General features: G+C 46.6%; 1 protein-coding gene across 1 annotated transcript in view; it reads left to right on the top strand.

Moving 5' to 3' along the window:
- Positions 1-17,704, top strand: part of thsd7ba (thrombospondin, type I, domain containing 7Ba) — a gene marked incomplete at its 5' end in the record, with an annotated part of 151,091 nt that overhangs the window by 109,494 nt on the left and 23,893 nt on the right. The window lies entirely within an intron of this gene.

The following is a 17,704-nucleotide window of genomic DNA, read 5'->3' as shown; positions in this document are numbered from 1 at the left end:
GGCGAATCAACACTGAAAATGAAATAATGAGAATCATTAGAGTCTATGATCTCAGGGATGATGGTTTAGATTATCGCTCATGTAAAATGTTTCATTTAGGGCGTTTAAGAAAAACCCATTTTTCGAACGCCAGAAATATCCCCAACAGAATATATTTAAGCAGCTTAAAGATACATTTTGCATTATGAGTACGGTTAGTGTTCAACTCATTACCATTTCACTGACTAATGCATGCCTCATCATTAAATGCAGTTTACATAACGTACTTCAGCCTTCAAGCCAAAGTATAAGCAAACACAATTTATCTTGCAGAAAGATGGCCCAGAGATGCTAATAAGTGTCCGTGTAAATACTGCTCCCGCTGTAGATTTTCTTCATTCGAAACACGCACATTAGCATTAGCGACAGCCGTCTTCTCATGATCTCTCCTCTCCTGTTTTGTAGTGCTGTGTTAAAGGGGTAGTTCACTCTAAAATTTAAATCATGTTGTTCAAAAGCTCTTTATGAAAATATTTTGAGAAATGGCAGAAGAATGAAAGTCACAAAGGTTTGGAATGATATGAGCGTGAGTAAATGATGAAACAATTCAAATTTTTGGGTGAACTGTCTCTTTAAATATTGTTAGTAGAGCATGTGAAACTCCTTTTCTTATCAGAGGTCTTCACGGGTCCATGTAGACCCGAAAACCTGAGATCCGATCCGAGACCCGAGCGGGTTCGAGTCTAAAACTTTGAAGAGTACCTCGGAAACAGGTCGGTCTGATATTAATGTTGTCGGGTCTCTTTGATGTGTTTTTGCCAAATGGACCCAAACTGTCCTGCACATTGAGCGTGCACCGCACATGCATGCACAGCCATCAAGGTCAAGGTCTTTATCAGCACTTCATGAACAGCTTTAGCGCACGTTTGTGTGGTGTATTTTTGAGCAAACGCACACAGAACAGTAATAACTCAGCCGGAAATAGTTAGCAAAAATAAATGCAACTAAAAATGAAAAATCATAACACATTCTCATTCATCTTTAACAATATTTGCGACAGCTTGCTCCCAGATGGGTCATGTTTAAAGGAAAATTAAAATATAAATGTGCTACGTGTGCTATAATAGGCTGTAGAGGACACGGCGGTGTCTAGAGGCACATGATTCAGCGTGCGTGAAAAATATTCAAATGCATTCTTTTTCGGCCATGTGTACAGATGGTAAAGTGCCTACTAGCAACTTTTATGGACCCACTGTTTAACAGGACTCAAAATACCCTCTCAGCCGGGAGCGGAGTTTGCCTTGGCTTATACCTTCTCCGATCTTCAGGGGAGATGAACTCTCACTGTTAACATTTTGCAAACGGCCGATCTGTGGCAGACGGACTGCACAGCTGGTGGCTTGTGACCCGGCTACCTATGTGAAGGTGTGGAGGTTGGAGATTTTTTTACAAGCATTGTGGAATGTCACCCCCAAAGCCACAGTAGAGACCATATGCGTGTTTGGGGAATTTAATGGCTTAGGGTTGCTCTTTAGGACATAATGAGGTTTTCAGTTTATTGAGAAATTAGATATTTGCATTTATACTGTATGCAAATCATGAATATCGAATATCTAGACCTTGTTTTGCAAGCAAAAATAAGACATTTTAGGACGCACTGGGCTAGGAACTTACATGAATCTGATTGCAGATCAGAATAGGCTGCTTGAAGTGTAGTGCAAGACTGGCAAATGTTCTCTTTAGATCAGGTTTATCAGGGTATTTGTGCTGTCAACATCTCAAATAAGGTTTGAATACTGTCACGTCAGCAACTACAGATCAAACGTTGTTGGATTGGCTTTGATGTTGTGGTCTCTTTAAAGTAAATTGTTAGAAGCGAAGAAACTTTGTTAACACGCCACGTTCCTCATGAGGTTTACCTTGTTATGTGTCTTTTATAATCTGTCTCTGGCTGTCTGCCCTCTACCTTTAACAAGCAATTCTCACTTTCCCCCAGTGTGGGATTCTGCTGTTGGAGTCAAAGAGCAGGGCAGCACTCTGCATTCATCCATTATTTAGACTTTCAGGTATTACAGACTTGGAGAGGCCTGTCACAATCACTAGATCATTCCAGCGCTTTCTCAGACTAGTAAACAGCTGGCTCGCTTCAGGAACGGGGCTGTCTTTCATCCACTTACATATTGATCGGCTGTCTGAGACACTGGACTGCGACACAGGTCCCCTTTTCACTGCACTTTCCCCCGTTGCTCTCTGCTGATGGTCCTTTCCTGCTTGTTTGGGATGTCCGAATGTTTAGTATTCATGAAACAGTACGCGAACATTATCCGGATGACCTGCTACATCTGCTGAGGTGCGTGCAACTGTGTGTGTAAAGAACTAAAGAGCAATTGCGTTTAAAAAGTTAAAAAAATTGTAAAGTGCTTGAGAAAATGTTTGGTCAAAGGACAAGGTATGTAGGATGCCTATTTAGGCCGTACATCTGCATATACAGTATGCAGAACATCAACGGCCAATAACTTAGTCATCAAATTCAGTACATTTTACACTTTGGCAAATGTTTTAATCCTGGGAATCAAACTCCTTATCTTAAGGGGATGGATCATCCAAATTCTGTCATAATTTACTCACCCTCAAGTTGTTCCAAACCTGTATAAAGTTTGTTGTTCTGCTGAACACTTTTGACTTTCACAGTAGGCGAAAACCGACTATGGTAGTCAATGGTGCCCCAGAACTGTTTGATATTTCATAAAGAAACAAATGAAAGAATTATTGATTAATACAGGTTTGGAAAACGAGTAAATGACAGAATTTTCACTTCTGGGTAAACTATCCCTTTAAGTACCAAACTCTGCTTCTTGAATAGTAAAAACATTGAAGCACACGTTTCTGATGTGCTATACTGAACATGTGACGCTATGTCTCATTATGTCGATAAATGGTGATGATTCTCTGTGAGTCTTTACCCTGTGATCGTCGGCAGTCAGCCGTGCAGATGGGAGACGGAACGATGCGCGACCTTCTCCAGATGTTTTTTCTCACACGGCCCCCTACAGTGAGTCACTCGACAGAGATGAGATTGATAATCTTATCTCGCTCGCTCTTTCTTCCTGTACTGATGATCATCTGCTGTGACTGGAGCGGGAGAAAGTTAGATGCGTGGAGAGATGTCGTCCCTTCAATGTGCTTTACTGCTGTTCTGAAAATGGAGCTGTGATTTAATCGGCCACGCAGCGCCATGCCACCCTGATAAACAAGAATCTGATCAGACCAGCGGTTGTTTTTAGACAGAGTTCGGCAACCTAAGGCACATGTACCACTATTGTCTCGCTGATTGGAAATCAGCATGCAGTTAAATGTTATATTAACTCCAAAATGTATATTATTTGTTTAGTTAATTAAAATGTTTAAGCCCAGTTCGAGTTCCTAAGACAAACTTATAATCAAGTTTAGTTATAGTTGTCATATCAGGCGTTTGCATTCATGCAGTTGGTGCACAGCCAGGTGCTGATCGAGGAAACGGTGCCGCACAATCTTTTAAAGCATCATCCTGTCTTGAATAGCTCACAAGTATTGCACACTGGACACGTAAATTCGGTATGCGCGAGCTCAAGTACAAAATCTACTTCTGATGCAAGTTGGACCAATTTTATCTTTTTTTTTAGTTTTTTTTTAAAAACAATATGTGGTATTTGAACATTAATTCATGAATAGGCTCTATATCCCTTTGGTAAATCCCTTATTGTTGTTCTGTGTTTGCTATTAATGTGTTAGAATTGAGTAACAAATAAGGCTCTTTGTATTAATGCAAAAATTTAGTTTTTTCTGTTATTCCCAAACAGATAAATATGTCTTGCAGTCTTTATAATGACGGTTTTTTGAAAGAGCAAAATGTGATTTTGACAAATTACCACATGGTGCAGCATGGTCACAGAAAACAATAAGGTTTTATTTGTTTACATTGGTTAACTACATTATTAGCATGACTAAAAATACTTCCAAAACATTGACTTATCTTACCTAAGAAAATAAAGCTGCAAATTTGAAAAAAATACAGGTTTAGGACCTATTCAATGTTTCTAGTTTTTTCCTCAAAAATAGAATTGTTCTTTAAAAAAGGTTCTGCTTTTACAGTAAGCAGTTTACATACTAGATTATTATATTGCGATACATTTGTTATACTTCTGTCTCCATACATGAATGGTCCAATGTACAGACACACTGTACATGTCATGAGCTGTCTCTCTGCCTGGTAACACATGCTGATTGAAGTCTGATGACCTCCACCTGTTCCTGCTCTGCTCTGCCTCACCCTCGTTTACCTACCAGCTGCACTGCATTCACCACTCATCATGCCCTGTATTTAAAGCCTTGCTTTTCAGTCCACATTTGTCAGATCGTCTGCAACCAGCACCCGTTACCTGCCTGTTTTGGAAAACGCCTCTGACTCTTTGCCTGTGATCCCGGACCCGCTCAACTACTTCTGTGTTCTCCAGCCCCGGACTTCCCGGATCATCCAGCTCCTGCCATCGCTGTTCGGCTACTGGGGGAACACACACACGCAGACTCTTGGAACTCCTGTACCCCCCCCGGAACCCCTGAAACCCCCTTAACCCCCTTAACCCCAACCCTTAAATAAACGTTTGAACGTGACGCTTTTGTGGTCCTCGTCCTGTTTGGTGTCTGACAGTACGATCTGACCAAACATGGACCCAGCGCACGGTCGAACCAGCATGGAAACCAACGAACCAGAACCACCCACCGCCATGCAACGCCTGGAAGAGACAGAGAGAGAGGTAAACCGCAACACTACTGACATTGCCTCCCTACTTCAAGCCGGCTACCAACAGCGTCAGCAGTTCCAGCAGCAACAGCAACAACTTGCAATGATCATTCAACTTCTCACCAACCTTTCTCCTCTGCCTGGTCCCACTGGCCCAGCACCCGAGTCTCCTGCCCAGTCCACTGCTGCCGTGGCTGCCGGAGCCCCAGAACCCAGGATCGGCAATCCAGAGCGGTTCAGCGGCGACCCAACCCAGGTACGGGCGTTCCTGACGAGCTGCCGTGTCCAGTTTACCCTGCAACCCAGGACTTTTGCCACTGAAGGAGCGAGGGTCGGTTACGTGATCACTCACCTGACGGGCCGAGCTCGACTCTGGGGAACGGCGGAGTTCGAGCGCCAGACCCCAGCATGTGCAACCTTCAACCTATTCGCAGAGGAGATGCTCAAGGTATTCGATTTGGAATCCACAACAGCAGAGGCATCTCGGACCCTGATGAGTATTCGCCAAGGCAGAAGGACTGTTGCGGATTACTCCATTGACTTTCGAACTGTGGCAAGTCGGAGCTCCTGGAACATGGAAGCATTGGTGGATGCCTTCCTCCACAGCCTGGCGGACTACATAAAGGACGAGCTGGTTTCCCATGATCAACCCCCCACTCTTGATGAAGCCATTGCTCTGGCTGTCCGCATCGACCGCAGGATCCAGGCCCGCCGCCGTGAGAGAGGGCGCCAGAGTCCATCCACCAGCACACGGAGTGTCCCAACTGCCCTTCTGTCCGCACCTGCCACACCGTCTAGCCAGCCGGATCAGTCTGAACCGATGGAGATCGGCCGCGCCTCCCTAACCCCTGCAGAGCGCCAGCGACGCATCAGCTCCAACTTGTGCCTGTACTGTGGTGGTGATGGTCATCGAGTCGCCACCTGTCCAGCAAAAGCCAGAGCTCACCAGATGTAGGAGGAATCCGGATGAGCTCAATGAACATTCAGCCCTCCATCAGCCGTAAACCCCTCATCCAAGTCTGTCTTCACCTGTCTGATTCCACCCACACCCTGGCAGCCCTGGTGGACTCTGGCGCAGAAGCAAACATTATTGATACAGGACTTGCTCGTCAGCTGGGCTTGGAAAGCCATCGCTTGTCCACTCCTGTTCCAGCCCGGGCCCTGGACGGTCACGTAATTGGCACAGTTACCAGCATCACAGCCCCCATCTCAATGATGGTGTCAGGAAACCACAGAGAGATCATCCGCTTCCACCTGCTCAGCTCTCCAGGCCAACCCCTAATCCTGGGCTATCCTTGGCTCCGTCTTCACAATCCTCACCTCGATTGGGCCTCCGGAACTGTGAAAGAGTGGGGAAATGCCTGCCACCTGACCTGTTTGCGTGCTGCCTCGCTGCCCCCCGGCTCAGTACCCCCCAGCACTGCCCCCGACATTTCTAATGTCCCTGAATGTTACCATGGCCTCCGAGAGGTGTTCAACAAGACCAAAGCCACATCTCTGCCCCCACACCGTCCGTACGACTGTGCCATTGATCTCCTCCCTGGGACTGCTCCACCCAAAGGTCACCTCTACTCACTATCCCCTCCTGAAAGAAAAACTATGGAGGATTACATCAGGGACTCCCTGGCAGCTGGACTCATCCGCCCGTCTTCCTCTCCTGCTGGTGCCGGGTTCTTCTTTGTGGGAAAGAAAGATGGGTCTCTTCGCCCCTGCATTGATTATCGAGGTCTGAATGATGTCACAGTGAAGAACAGGTACCCTCTGCCTTTACTCACCTCTGCTTTTGAGTTGCTCCAGGGATCCACTATTTTCACCAAACTGGACCTTAGAAATGCTTACCACCTAGTCCGAGTAAGGGAGGGTGACGAGTGGAAGACTGCATTCAACACCCACACCGGCCATTATGAGTACCTGGTAATGCCATTTGGCCTCACCAACGCCCCAGCGGTATTCCAGGCGCTGGTGAATGATGTGCTGCGGGACATGCTGAATAAATTCGTCTTCGTGTACCTGGACGACATCTTAATTTTCTCCAGAACTCTGTCCGAACACACCTGTCATGTCCAGCTGGTTCTTCGACGGCTCCTGGAGAATTCTCTTTATGTCAAAGCGGAGAAATGCGAGTTCCATGCTCAGACTGTGTCATTCCTGGGATACATCGTCGCTGAAGGCAATATCCAGATGGACCCTGCAAAGGTCTCGGCAGTTACCTCCTGGCCAGTTCCGGGGAATAGGAAGAAGTTGCAGCAATTCCTCGGTTTTGCCAATTTCTACCGGAAATTCATCCGGAACTACAGCTCCGTCGCCGCTCCCCTCACAGCTCTGACCAGCATCAAACACCCCTTTTTCTGGACCCCAGAGGCCAACACAGCCTTTCATACCCTCAAGGCCCGGTTCACCACTGCCCCCATCCTCCAGATGCCGGATTCAGACCGGCAGTTCGTTGTCGAGGTGGATGCCTCGGACGTGGGAGTCGGGGCCATACTCTCTCAACGGGCAGAGGAGGACAACAAGTTGCACCCCTGTGCATTTTTCTCTCGCCGGCTTTCAACTGCAGAGCGCAATTATGATGTTGGAAACCGTGAGCTGTTGGCTGTCAAGCTTGCCCTGGAGGAGTGGCGTCACTGGCTGGAGGGGTCCACCGTTCCGTTCCTGGTCTGGACCGATCACAAAAACCTTGAATACATCCGCAATGCCAAACGTCTTAACCCCAGACAGTCCCGCTGGGCCTTGTTTTTCACCAGATTCAACTTCACCCTGTCATACCGCCCAGGTTCTCGGAACACCAAGCCGGACGCTCTCTCCCGTCAGTTTCATAAGGATGACGCCCCTTCCCAGGAACCTGCATCAATTCTGCCCGATCCCTGCGTTGTAGCTGCCCTGACCTGGGATATCGAGGAGGAAATTCAAGAGGCCCTCCGTGACCATCCCAGTCCTAGTGCATGCCCAGACGGTCGTCTCTTCGTCCCAGAGAATTTGAGGTCCCGGGTCATACAGTGGGGACACAACTCCCGCCTTGCCTGCCACCCGGGCTCCGCCCGCACCTGCCATCTCCTTGCCCAGCGCTTCTGGTGGTCTTCTTTGAGAAGGGATGTCCGAGAATTCGTCCGTGCCTGCCCCACCTGCAATCAGAACAAGTCCTCCACTCGGCCCCCTGCTGGTTTACTCCAGCCCTTGCCTGTGCCCACACGACCCTGGTCCCACGTCTCCTTGGACTTTGTAACTGGCCTCCCACCATCAGGTGGGATGACGGTCATTCTCACTGTGGTTGACCGGTTCAGCAAGATGGCACACTTCATTCCCCTCCCTAAACTGCCATCTGCCAGAGAGACTGCCCAGGCTGTTCTTGATCATGTCTTTCGTCTACACGGGCTGCCCAGGGATGTTGTCTCTGACCGAGGTCCGCAATTCACCTCTACATTCTGGAAGGAGTTCTGCCGTCTTCTAGGGGCCACAGTGAGTCTCACCTCTGGGTTCCACCCCCAGTCCAATGGTCAATCCGAGCGGGCAAACCAGGAGCTGGAGAAGGCGCTGCGGTGCATGGTTTCTCGCAAACCCCAGGCTTGGGCACAACAACTGATGTGGATAGAGTATGCTCACAACTCCCTCACCTGCTCTGCCACTGGTATGTCACCTTTCCAGTGTGTGTATGGCTACCAGCCCCCCCTGTTCCCCAGCCAGGAAGGAGATGTGTCCTGCCCGTCTGCCCTCGCCTATGCCCGCCGTTGCCGTCGTACCTGGTCACAAGCTCGTGCCACGCTACTCAAGTCAGCTGTCAGCTATGCCACTGGGGCTAACCGCCGAAGATCGCCGGCACCCGCCTACCGTGTTGGCCAGAAGGTGTGGCTGTCAGCCAAGGATCTCCCACTGCGGGTGGAGTCGCGTAAACTGGCACCTCGATTCCTCGGCCCGTTCCCTATCCAGAGGGTCATCAGCCCAACCGCAGTCCGGCTCCAGTTGCCAACCTCCATGAGAGTGCACCCTACTTTCCATGTTTCGAAAGTCAAGCCGACGCATGAAAGCCCGCTGGTCCCCGTGTCGCTTCCTCCTCCTCCTCCTCGCCTCGTTGACGGTGGGCTGGTGTACACCGTTCGACGCCTGCTTCGGTCCAGACGGCGAGGTAGGGGCCTCCAGTATCTCGTCGACTGGGAGGGCTATGGACCTGAGGAGAGAACCTGGGTGCCAGCCAGTCGGATTGTGGACCGGACACTCATCGCCGACTTCCACCGTCTGCATCCTGATCAACCTGCAATCCGTAGGGGCCGCCCCAGAGGGGTCCCTAACCGTCCTGCCCGCCCGGCTTCCTGTCCTGTGCCTGACCCTGTCTCGGTACCTGTCCCGTCTTCTGTCCACGACCCTCCAGCTCCCTCCGAGATGAGGAGGTTCACTCGGACCGCTCGGAGGAATTCTAGCCCTCCACCGGCTCCCCTCCGCCCTCCCGACATGGTGTCACTCTTGGGGACTTCTGGGGCCGTCCCTTAGGGGGGGGGTTCTGTCATGAGCTGTCTCTCTGCCTGGTAACACATGCTGATTGAAGTCTGATGACCTCCACCTGTTCCTGCTCTGCTCTGCCTCACCCTCGTTTACCTACCAGCTGCACTGCATTCACCACTCATCATGCCCTGTATTTAAAGCCTTGCTTTTCAGTCCACATTTGTCAGATCGTCTGCAACCAGCACCCGTTACCTGCCTGTTTTGGAAAACGCCTCTGACTCTTTGCCTGTGATCCCGGACCCGCTCAACTACTTCTGTGTTCTCCAGCCCCGGACTTCCCGGATCATCCAGCTCCTGCCATCGCTGTTCGGCTACTGGGGGAACACACACACGCAGACTCTTGGAACTCCTGTACCCCCCCCGGAACCCCTGAAACCCCCTTAACCCCAACCCTTAAATAAACGTTTGAACGTGACGCTTTTGTGGTCCTCGTCCTGTTTGGTGTCTGACAGTACATGTTCCTCATATTTTAATGGAGTAATGTTCTACAGACGTATTACCATAAGATTCTGAAGTTTTCTACCTGATTCAAAAATATAAATGATAAGCTTGGTGAGTTCCTAAATTTCTTTCATTTGACATTTCAGTTTTTTAATGTAATTCGTATAATAATTGTAATAATCTGAATCACATTATGCTGCCATTTTAAGTTTTCTAATGGCTGGTGGCAAGTAACTTATTAAGATTATACATTTTGATTGCAAAATCTAGTAAAACATGTTTTTACTTCTATTTGCCTAAACCACTTTTTTTTGCATTTGGTGTTCATTTTCAGTGACAAGACACTTAAAAGTTGTCCAGATGCTTCCCAAGGCTTTCAAATCTTCTTGTCTTTCCTTCTTCACAATAAAACATGACAGCACACTCAACACCACCGATAAAAAAAGAGCCTGAATTTTATCAGAAGATGCTTTACACAAATTTCATTGGTTCGTCATTCACGTTCTTCGCTACAACGCAGTAGCAGTACAAGCCTCATTTAATGTACATGAAATCATCCTTATTTTTAAACGCTTGTAAAAAAAATTTGACCTCTCACTGTAATGTGAGGATCCTCATTAGTTACTGTGGAGAACGGTGATATTTCAATCAATGCAACAGATGCAGCTCTCATTTAGAAAGTCTGCATTACCTGCGGTATAGGGCTCGGTGCTAGACTCGCTGTGTAAATAACATTCTTCTTGCCCCCCTCCAGAGCCGAATACCATATGGTAGCCATCATGTGCGCTGAGGCAGACTGTTCGGCTGATGAGACGAGCCTGTGTTCACCGGGCCTGCATAATTTAACAACCTCTGTAAATCTGTGCTTAGAAACCAATCTCCCTCTAAAGCATTTGGGCCTCTCCCATGGCTCTTAAATGAAGCAGGTCTTTACCTCAGAAGTAGACATGAAACACTGTGAAACTGTGCAACTTTGTATGCTGCAGATGTTCTGTTTATAGATACACTGCAATGCGTATGGTAACATGATTGTAAAGTAGTGAAAACCTTTTTGAAGCATTTTACAATTATTATTATTGTTTTAAATGACCATATTGCTACTAAACAAAGGTTTGTTGGGCTGTCGTGTTTTCAGGTCCAGCATGCAATGTCTGTCAATTTCCTTTTTCTCCTTAAATTTTTGATTGCTTTCTCTACAGTGCTAATACAAAGATAATAGGAATAAAAGAAAAAAAGTTATTTAAATAATCAGTCAATAGTGGATGCAGATTCTTTTTATTGATTTATTTATTTATTAATTCTTTTCCGAAATACTGGTTTTCATTCAGTAGGATTTCCTTAATGTTTTTGTGTTAATTTGCATAATATTTGATCAAAAAACACACACACAATGGGCAAAACCACTCAATTCTCCTGCAATTGTATAAATGTTTTGTGTCAAGTGTTTGCATGCTTTTTCTTAAGTAAAAAACATGTGAACAAATTTTACTTGGAAATATTATGCAAATTAACACTAAATCTACTACATGTACCTTTTGTATCTACCTTATCTTATCTTATCATCTTATATTTTATTTGATTAGTAGATTCTTATTGTTTTCATCAGGCAGAAAACCAATGTTACAAAAACTGATGTTACACAATTTTCCTCCATTTCCTTTAATCCATATTGTTTAAGTCCACTCATTGAAGTAGAGTTTAGGTACACAACCTTTGAGACCGTGCATCTATGCTGTAGTATTATCGTAACTCTTGAGTCTGTTTACTCTCTGTGAAATAACGTAAATCGACTCGATTGAGCCTCTTGAAAATGACGGGTTAAAGAATGTGTGACATTTTCTGTTGTTGCTGAAAACAAGAGTCGATGCAAGCATACGCAAGCTCTTCTCCTCCACACCGGTACCTCTGTAATTGGTGTAGAGTTCAGCCACTTAGAGACGATGATGTGTTTCGTGCACTTCCAATGCATTTCAACGAAATATATTTCAGCCTACCGGTTACAGCCATAACTGCTGTCCTCTGCCCTCATGCTGAAACAATCACTGCTTCCTTTATTGAATACAGCAAAATCAATACGTTTTTCTTTTATGCTCCGCGTGTTATCTGGCTTTTCCAACGGTGGGAAAAATGATTTGCGGCTGATGACTAGCCGAAAGAGATGTTATGCTTTGATGCTCCGTGTCAAATTGTTGACTCAGAGTTTAGTTTAGCGGAGAAGTCTTTGGAGATTGATGTTTTGATTTGGGAAAAGCTGCTTCACTTCATTAACAAGAGACCCACAGCGTTTCTCCAAATTTCCTCTCGCGCTCTCTCTCGCTCTCCCTCTCTCTATCTCACAGACACACAGACACGTTTGATGCTAGCAGAGCTGTTATTTTTCCTGTGAACTTGAGTTGCGCTTAGACTCATTTATAATCAGTGAACATTTCAACAAGAGGTGGTGTAAGATCCCTAGCTTCAGCATTAGTTTAGCATCACAGAAGCAGCACAGAACCAAAACCGCTTGCTTCCATGCGCTATACATGCAGAAACAACACCTGAATCATTTATTTTTGCTGTAGATATTATGTCATAGGTCAACAAACATACAGTTCCCATGACTATGAAAACATGGCAGATCTAGTACTGTATGTCTAGAATGTATGCTAATGTAAAACTATATTGATCATTGATAGTTCATTTTAGCTAATGCATTTCTAATGTTAAAGGAGTAGTTCACCTTCAAAGAAAGACAGTAAGTTATACGGGTTTGAAATGACAAGAGGGTGAGTAAATTATGAAAGAATTGGCATTTTGAAGGTGGTGTTACCATTTTAAATATATAGGACATCACAACATGACTGTATGTCCACATTTTCATTTCATCTTTTTATATTTTCGAAGACGAAAAATAAAAAAAGCGAATTCTAGCTGATAAATGTGTATGAGAATTGACAGGCTAAGCTGTCTGGTAAAGACTTTCGTTAGAGAAAAGCTGGAATAACCAATATGATATGTGTGATGGTTCCCTCTCTCCGTCGGGCTGGTGGAGATGTCCTTCTGCATCACACAATCATTCTGAATATGCATATTGTTGAGAAGGTCCCTGGTGGTGTGGCGCTCAATTTGCTCTTGGAGTCTCTCCAGCATTGTGAAACTCCTTCTGCAGTCCAGATGGCCCAGAGCGTTTAACTGTGTTACAAAGGTTAGCCATCGCTTTATCAACTAATTAGAATAACGAAACAAGAACTGTGTGATGATTTAAATAATGAATGTTCACTTGTCATGTGATAGCAATGGAATCCCCTCGCTGGAAAAAAGGTCAGCAGTGTTTTAAAATCTAGCTCTGAATGTTAACCCACTGAAAGCTCGCTGTATTAGAATGGATAGCTGGTGTTTGAACCTGTGATGAATCAAGTGCTAAAGATGTACGAGTCTCAGTTCAGCGCTTCACAGTAAAGGCGATGAATAAAATGATGAAATTGATCTTCAAACGGTATTTGTGCGTGCGTGTGTGTGACGGGGAGATGTCTTGATAAACATAAGAAATTATTAATGAAAGTCTGATGAAATCTAAAAAATATAAAAAAATTATTTGAGCTGACAGAAATATTATTTGCTTCGAAGTCAATGGGAAAATTGTATAGCCAGTAACAACATTTTGTGGTAAAAAGATTTTAAAGAAATAGTTTAAAGACAATTTTTTATTCTCTCATACTCACCCTCATGCCAACCCAGAAATATGGATATATGACTATCTTTCTTCAGCTGAACACAATGATAAAAAAATCACAATTCCTGAAAAGATATGAGAAAACAATTCATATTTTGCGTTAGAGATCTCGTTCAGATGACTACACTGTAAAAAACGAGTGAGAAACTGTCACGGTGTGTGGACAGAACCCAAACGCAGGCAGCAGAGTTAAATAACAAAAACTTTATTTAAACAAAAGACCCTCGATGAGGAAAACACGATCTAAAACAAGACAAAAGTGTAAACTAAAACTTCCCACATGGGGAACAAAACAAACAAAGTCCTTTGAATAGTAAATCAACAAAATCCACAAACTTAGAACAGGAACAAACACGATAATCCATAGACAGGAATAATCCAACAAGGTGACGTGAGGAGGTACGATGATGACAAAATGACAATGAACCGACAAGGGACAGAGGGAAAACTGGGGCTTGATAAAGGGAAACACTAACAAGGACTGATGACACAGGGAGAGTGGCCACAGGTGACAAGGATGAAACACTAAGGGAAAGCTAACAGGAGGATTGCACGAGGCAGGTGAGGGGACTGAAACACTAAGGGAAGGATGGATCAGGGCTGGAGACAAGACTAACACTAATGGACTGCATACAGGGAAACAAGGGGGCGGGCTAAAGGACGTGACACCGGAGAGAGAGCATGGCTTCTCAAACCAAAACAATGCTCTTTCTCCACACAAAACACATGGGACTGACATGATCCTGCCACAAGACTCGAAAAACCACGACAAGGAGAGGCAGGATCATGACAGAGCGCCCGCCTTAAAGAACTCCTCCAGGAGTTCTTCAAGATCACACTAAACATGACAAGGCTGACAGACAGGAGGACAGACACCATAAACACAGAACAGAACACACTAGGGGCAGGGCTGACATGACTAGAAAGGGATTGGGGTTGGACAATAAAATAAACATCAATGGGAAGGGGGGAGGCGGAATTGGTGGGAAAAACTTGGGAACATAACTGGGTGGGGACTTAGGAGGGACAGGACACTGCTTCCTAGAGCTGGGCGGAGGGATGGGATAGGAAGGCCTGGGCATGGTAGGGATACCCTTCACGGAGTGGGAGGAACTAGAAGGGGTAGGGCATGACAGGACGGCCGTAGTAGGGAACGGCTGGGGCAAGGCTGACTGGGTTGTAGGTTGGAGGGCCGGCTGAGACGGACTGGGTGCAGGAAGGACCACCGGACTTGGGACCACCGGACTTGGGACCACCGGACTTGGGACCACCGGACTTGGGACCACCGGACTTGGGACCACCGGACTGGACGGGACCACCGGACTGGACGGGACCACCGGACTGGACGGGACCACCGGACTGGACGGGACCACCGGACTGGACGGGACCACCGGACTGGACGGGACCACCGGACTGGACGGGACCACCGGACTGGACGGGACCACCGGACTGGACGGGACCACCGGACTTGACGCCTGGGCAGGGCTGGATACCGGCTGCTGGGCTGGACAGGATGGTGCAGCTCTCCTCTGCTTCTTCCTCTTTGACCGGCTCACAGGACGTGTGGCCGGCTGCAGAGTAGCGGTGGGGGACCCCACTATCTCTGTGCTGGATGAGTCGGACGGGGAGTCCCACGACTCCCGCCGTCCACGCCTACCACGGAGGCTAGCTGGTGGTGGAGCAGAGGGTGAGGAGAGGCCCACGGCCCCGATTTGCAGGGTATGGCCCTCGGGGATGGCGGCCAGCGGGGTGGAAAAACTGGGCTGGACTGAGACACTGGGCTCCGGCCGATTCATGGCATACCTGATCAGGTCTGTGAAGCCCAGCGGTCTCAGCATCTGCATCTCCCACCCCGCTAGTGGTTGGTTGAGGCCGCCATTGAACAGGACCATCTGTTCCTGCTCACTGTGGACCATCTCCCCTGCCACCTCAAAGAAACGGTCCGCGAACTCCAATACATCACAGTGCCCCTGGCGTAAACGGAGGAGGCGATGAGCCTGGGTCGCTCGTCTTGCCTCCATCTTGCCTGCTGGGTTCAAAGTTGGTCGGTTCATTCTGTCACGGTGTGTGGACAGAACCCAAACGCAGGCAGCAGAGTTAAATAACAAAAACTTTATTTAAACAAAAGACCCTCGATGAGGAAAACACGATCTAAAACAAGACAAAAGTGTAAACTAAAACTTCCCACATGGGGAACAAAACAAACAAAGTCCTTTGAATAGTAAATCAACAAAATCCACAAACTTAGAACAGGAACAAACACGATAATCCATAGACAGGAATAATCCAACAAGGTGACGTGAGGAGGTACGATGATGACAAAATGACAATGAACCGACAAGGGACAGAGGGAAAACTGGGGCTTGATAAAGGGAAACACTAACAAGGACTGATGACACAGGGAGAGTGGCCACAGGTGACAAGGATGAAACACTAAGGGAAAGCTAACAGGAGGATTGCACGAGGCAGGTGAGGGGACTGAAACACTAAGGGAAGGATGGATCAGGGCTGGAGACAAGACTAACACTAATGGACTGCATACAGGGAAACAAGGGGGCGGGGCTAAAGGACGTGACACCGGAGAGAGAGCATGGCTTCTCAAACCAAAACAATGCTCTTTCTCCACACAAAACACATGGGACTGACATGATCCTGCCACAAGACTCGAAAAACCACGACAAGGAGAGGCAGGATCATGACAGAAACCAAAAGTGTTTACAAGTTTACAAAATTTTCAAGTTTGCTATAATCGTGAAAAACATGCAATTTGTTGTTTTACATTATTTCTGGCACCTAAGCTGCAGGAATTTTACAAAAAATTGTACAGTGTAGTTTTTATATGATATTTCATCACAAGACACGTGAGGACCAATGAGATTTGATATTATCTTTATGTAAGATAAAGATGCATTTATTTTTGCATTTGTAAACATAAAATTACGCAGGTAGGTCATTTCCCTGCTAAGGCATTGCTGCCTGACGTATCTGGCATGCTGCAGTGTCGTCAGCCGGGTACCACCGCTCCTTGGCGTTTCGCCCCTTTAAACCTGAAAGCTTCCTGGTGGCGGGGCAGTGACAGAGACGTCTCCGTATCACGCCTGCCTCTGTGCTTGGTGGTGCCCCAACACACATCCTTCCTCTTTACCCATAGCCAAAACTACTCTTCTCTGCTTCTTCAGGCAGATCTTTAAAGGCCTTCTGAAGGCTTGCTCCAGCCACTCCCAGATCTCTCATGATGTGGAAAGCTGATGTCCCCACAAAGCCACGTCATCCCACCTCGGTCCTGGAAGCTCGAGTACTGTGACCTAGGTTGATCTATTTGAGTGCCACTGCGTATTCTTTCAGCTTTTTGGCCCACAGGAGCATCCTGAAATCACAGTCCTTTATTACGTCTTCTTCTTTTTTGTCTTGTATCAGCGTTTCAGTATCACAACATCATCTTAAGTGTATTAGAAGGCATCACAGAGGAAACGTTTATCTCCCTACGTTTCGATGTGCCTCGATTGTTTCGTCTATCTTCCAGGGGCCAGGAGACAGTAATGGCCCAATCTGTTTGAAGTTTAAGTCAGGCTGTGACACTTAAAGAGATTTATCTAGTCTAGAGTTGCCTGCTAGGCTTAGCACCCCACCGTCTCTGTTCCTCATACAAAAGATGCTCGCACGTTGAGGAGCTCTGTGTGTGTGTGTGTACGTGTGTGGGGGCGTGCATATATTACATGTTCTGTGTATGTCAGAGATGTGTTTACATTATGGTCTTTTAACACTGCTCTCTCTCACTTTGCTCGGGTCACGACATTTATGTGCCTTTTTTAGAAACATCTTGTTTTGTAGTTAGATGTTCTGATACTGTGATGTTATTGGGATCATATTTTAAGGTTCTATTGAATGGGACAACAGCTTGTTTATACACTTTTCTGTACTGAATATCTAACCTGATCTCACAGAAATGTGTAACTTTTTTACGAGGTGGCTAAATCCTATGAATTCGTACAATCAGGGGCGGACTGACCAGTAGGACATTCTGTCAAAGTCCAGAATAGCCGTCCCACCGATGGCCTACGGCAGTGAGCAGAGGCTGACTGGCGGATGTATATGTTACATACAACAGCCACCCCCCCCACCCGTTGACAGTATTGGTGGAGGGACGATTCCATCAATCACACCTTCGCCACCCCCCACCCCCCATCGATGAATAATCCACTTGCTTCTCAGTCCGTCCCTTCATACAATTCGAATTATTAGGATTATAAGTAAAACAAATACTGAAGCCTCTCCCCTAACCCCACCCCTAAACCTAA

The sequence above is a fragment of the Barbatula barbatula genome (genome assembly GCF_947034865.1).
Source record: "Barbatula barbatula genome assembly, chromosome: 9".
Lineage (NCBI taxonomy): Eukaryota > Metazoa > Chordata > Actinopteri > Cypriniformes > Nemacheilidae > Barbatula > Barbatula barbatula.
The sequence above is the reverse complement of the archived record's forward strand: the minus strand, read 5'-3'. Positions and strand labels throughout refer to the sequence as shown.